General features: G+C 54.1%; 1 non-coding gene across 1 annotated transcript in view; it reads left to right on the top strand.

Moving 5' to 3' along the window:
• Nucleotides 1–3649: 3649 nt before the first annotated feature.
• Nucleotides 3650–5000, top strand: part of LOC124757588 — a 1909-nt gene continuing 558 nt past the window's right edge. Inside the window, exon 1 of the ribosomal RNA XR_007012387.1 lies at nt 3650–5000. This exon is cut by the window's right edge and continues 558 nt beyond it. This is a non-coding gene — a ribosomal RNA (small subunit ribosomal RNA).

Here is a 5000-nt window from a genome sequence, read left to right as displayed (position 1 = left end):
TGCAATACCGCCATCTATGCGCATCTGACAACACTACGTCCGCACCACAAAACATACCGCCATCTGTAGGTCTCCCGCAACATGACCTCCTGCAACGACGCTACCGCCATCTATGAGACGCCAAGCCGACTAAGACAGCGATGGCGCCACAGTGGCCGCCTTTCGACGCCACCCACAAAGGCTGCAGCCTCTGTCGACCATAGCACCCAATCTCCAGTGGCTCTGCCGCACGAAGCCGTGGACCGGCAATGACGCCACCCGCACCCGTTCGTGCACCACCCCAACCGCCAAACTCGCACCTCCAGCGGATGAACGGCGGACGTTTCCCGCACTCGTAAAGTGCAATCCACCCCTATAACTTGCGTTTCATGAAGAGTTATTTCCAATATGCGACATTCCCGCTGTCCGTATACATGAGCCGCGACCTGTACCACTTACGAGCGAGAGACGCGATCGCGTTGCTCACTGTACGGCGTCCGATACCGAGCCATCAGCATGTCGGTCCCCATGCGCGTTGCACTCGCACTCGCAGTCGCAAAAACGTGGGGCAAATATATTACGCGGAAGAGTTATAACAGACCGAGCCCCACTGCATGGGGGGAGTCTTTGTCACTAATGTACACAGATGGAACATTTTGGACTGGAACCAGATTACCCGTACACACGGCGCTGATTAGTAATCAATGCAGAGCCATCAAACTACAGCAAATATACACAACTGTCCGTATACATGCTGAAAGAGTCTGCCCAAAATGGGAACCACACGTCAGCCAGACACTCTAATCACGCACCACTCTCTGCTTCTAACAGGCGCACATACAATATGTAAGCACCAGCATGGAACAACATCCAGTGCATCTTCTCCGCCACATTACACAATCCACACTATCACAACCAGACCAGGAGGTCCGTGCGGAAAATACAATATCCCAGCCTTTCGACATCCACCATTGCGCAGACCAGGCACCAACACCCACACATGTCCTATACAACGGTGCACCCAACATCACAATAGTACCTCCTGTCACAGCGCACAAACAATGACATGAGTCAAAGACACAGGTCTCACACAAGCATAGAATTGGAGCGCCGCCTCTAATAAGCCAAAGGTGCATCCTGACGTGACAAATCTGATCATGTCACAAGCATTCACTTACTATAATCACTATCAACGAACCTGCCGCCCCCGCCCCCCCCCCCCCCTACACCTTTCCGTACAACAACGTGTAACCTAACCTAACCTAACCTAACCTATGTTGTACCTTAACCTAACCTATGTTGTACCTTAACCTAACCTATGTTGTACCTTAACCTAACCTATGTTGTACCTTAACCTAACCTATGTTGTACCTTAACCTAACCTATGTTGTACCTTAACCTAACCTATGTTGTACCTTAACCTAACCTATGTTGTACCTTAACCTAACCCATGTTGTACCTTAACCTAACCCATGTTGTACCTTAACCTAACCCATGTTGTACCTTAACCTAACCCATGTTGTACCTTAACCTAACCCATGTTGTACCTTAACCTAACCCATGTTGTGCCTCAACCTAACCCATGTTGTGCCTCAACCTAACCCATGTTGTGCCTCAACCTAACCCATGTTGTGCCTTAACCTAACCCATGTTGTGCCTCAACCTAACCCATGTTGTGCCTTAACCTAACCCATGTTGTGCCTTAACCTAACCCATGTTGTGCCTTAACCTAACCCATGTTGTGCCTTAACCTAACCCATGTTGTGCCTTAACCTAACCCATGTTGTGCCTTAACCTAACCCATGTTGTGCCTTAACCTAACCCATGTTGTGCCTTAACCTAACCCATGTTGTCGCCTTAACGTAACCCACGTTGTCGCCTAAACCTGCTCTGTAATTGTTATACGACTCGTTCAATTACTGTAGTGTTGCCCACCCGCAACCCTCGCAATATAGTTCGCTACTCGCACTGCCCGCACCCCTGTGTATCGCTTCATGTTAAACACCTTGCAAGTCTTGCTCACTTTCCACATGCTCCTGCTGTACACTGTAATGTGGATGGCAGCAGGACGTACATGCCGCCCCTCCCCACGTCCCCACCTTGCCCCCTGCCTTCGCAAGCTGGTTGGTGAGAAGTTTGCATGTTCAATGCCCTTCGCATGCGACGTACTCAGGCTACGTTGTGGTGCGGCCTGTGTCAACTGTCCGCTGATGTCGTACGCGTGAACCACAATCTGTACTGCACATTCGTCCTTATGTACTGAATGATACATCGTGGCACATGTGTGACCGCACAACGACTGCGCCCAAAAACGGCGGACCATACAGTGCAAATATTGTGCACGCAGCTACGTGTCGTCTCCCTATGAGAGCTGGATTGCAGTGTGGTACGCCATAGAGACGTGTGGGAGGAACGGACGCCGTGGATGGCGATCAGCATGAGCTGTCTGTTGATGTATTCGGACCTAGTCGTCTCTCCTCACACACCGTGATGGCATGGTGCACCGCGTTCCATATCTGCGACATGCTACAGAGGCCGGTTGACAGTCGTTCGAGCAATGGACATCGCATACGTACGGGGGCCACCTTCCACGTATTGTCTAGGCGTGCACATTTTGTTGCGTGTATGTGGGCAGACGTAGTGTGGCGTGACACCTGACACAGGCATGCAATAATCGTTGAAGTTGCAAATGGCGATGGACGCCTGCGTTTTCTGGTGAAGTTACGCAAATGAACAAATGGTAACCTGTTGTGGTGCGGTTGTTCTCGCTAGGGGTGAATCGGTGATGGCGACGATAGGTTGAGGTACTAACCGGTTGTTCCAGCGATACCCACCATGCCGACGAAACTGAACGGCATCTGGGTGTGAAGCGATACGCGGCGGTGGCTGGGTGGGACCGTCCCCGGCCGGTGAGGGGGCGCCTCCCGGCGTGCTGGCCGCGCGGTGCGTGGGCGCACGCGCTACAGCCGGCTGGTGGGGGCGGCCAGTGGCAGGCGCGCCGGCCGACGGACGCGGCAGGCGTCGCAGCTGCGCGCCGGCGCACCCTGCGCGCGGCGCCGTGCGGCCAAAGTAGGTCCTCGCGGGCCCGGTGCGAAGCGCGGTGGACATCTTCAGTGTGCTGGTCCGATTGAGGACTGTGTGCGTTGAGGATGCGCCGCCGCCCGGCGCTCGGCGCCGCGACGCCGTCTGCTGCTCGGTCGCCCCAGCGGTTCTCGCTGGTGGTTTGTATCGCAGCTGTGCGGATGTGTTGGCGCGTGCGCTGTGCTGGGAGAGTTCGCTTCGGCACCCAAGTGGGGCTTTTGTCCTTCTGTGGCGCTGGCGTTGGAGCTGCCGGTCACCGTAGGTGGCGCGTGTTGTCTCCCGCCGGCAATGCCACGACAGCACGCTCCCGGGCCTCTGTCGGCAGCGGCAAGCTCAGTTGGGAGCACGGGTGGTCGCACCGAAAGCGTCTACTCGCCTAACTCCGGGCGATTGCGCCTCTCTCGAACCCGACCAAGTACTTGGGACGGCGCTGCGCGCCGCCGGGACCTGAGAGGGTTTCGAGGTGTATTGTGCAGGGGAGCTCAGCCTCCTCCTGTTTGCAGAATGATTGAGCGGACGCTTGCGTGTTCGCGCGGGCCCCCGGGACACACTCCCGGGCGGCCGGCTGCTCAGCTCTAGTTGACGCAGCTCCCTGGTTGATCCTGCCAGTAGTCATATGCTTGTCTCAAAGATTAAGCCATGCATGTCTCAGTACAAGCCGCATTAAGGTGAAACCGCGAATGGCTCATTAAATCAGTTATGGTTCCTTAGATCGTACCCACGTTACTTGGATAACTGTGGTAATTCTAGAGCTAATACATGCAAACAGAGTCCCGACCAGAGATGGAAGGGACGCTTTTATTAGATCAAAACCAATCGGTCGGCTCGTCCGGTCCGTTTGCCTTGGTGACTCTGAATAACTTTGGGCTGATCGCACGGTCCTCGTACCGGCGACGCATCTTTCAAATGTCTGCCTTATCAACTGTCGATGGTAGGTTCTGCGCCTACCATGGTTGTAACGGGTAACGGGGAATCAGGGTTCGATTCCGGAGAGGGAGCCTGAGAAACGGCTACCACATCCAAGGAAGGCAGCAGGCGCGCAAATTACCCACTCCCGGCACGGGGAGGTAGTGACGAAAAATAACGATACGGGACTCATCCGAGGCCCCGTAATCGGAATGAGTACACTTTAAATCCTTTAACGAGTATCTATTGGAGGGCAAGTCTGGTGCCAGCAGCCGCGGTAATTCCAGCTCCAATAGCGTATATTAAAGTTGTTGCGGTTAAAAAGCTCGTAGTTGGATTTGTGTCCCACGCTGTTGGTTCACCGCCCGTCGGTGTTTAACTGGCATGTATCGTGGGACGTCCTGCCGGTGGGGCGAGCTGAAGGCGTGCGACCGCCTCGTGCGTGCTCGTGCGTCCCGAGGCGGACCCCGTTGAAATCCTACCAGGGTGCTCTTTATTGAGTGTCTCGGTGGGCCGGCACGTTTACTTTGAACAAATTAGAGTGCTTAAAGCAGGCAAGCCCGCCTGAATACTGTGTGCATGGAATAATGGAATAGGACCTCGGTTCTATTTTGTTGGTTTTCGGAACCCGAGGTAATGATTAATAGGGACAGGCGGGGGCATTCGTATTGCGACGTTAGAGGTGAAATTCTTGGATCGTCGCAAGACGAACAGAAGCGAAAGCATTTGCCAAGTATGTTTTCATTAATCAAGAACGAAAGTTAGAGGTTCGAAGGCGATCAGATACCGCCCTAGTTCTAACCATAAACGATGCCAGCCAGCGATCCGCCGCAGTTCCTCCGATGACTCGGCGGGCAGCCTCCGGGAAACCAAAGCTTTTGGGTTCCGGGGGAAGTATGGTTGCAAAGCTGAAACTTAAAGGAATTGACGGAAGGGCACCACCAGGAGTGGAGCCTGCGGCTTAATTTGACTCAACACGGGAAACCTCACCAGGCCCGGACACCGGAAGGATTGACAGATTGATAGCTCTTTCT

This window comes from Schistocerca piceifrons, unplaced genomic scaffold (assembly GCF_021461385.2).
Source record: "Schistocerca piceifrons isolate TAMUIC-IGC-003096 unplaced genomic scaffold, iqSchPice1.1 HiC_scaffold_56, whole genome shotgun sequence".
NCBI lineage: Eukaryota > Metazoa > Arthropoda > Insecta > Orthoptera > Acrididae > Schistocerca > Schistocerca piceifrons.
Note: the sequence above shows the minus strand (reverse complement) of the source record. Positions and strands in the feature narration are given on the sequence as shown.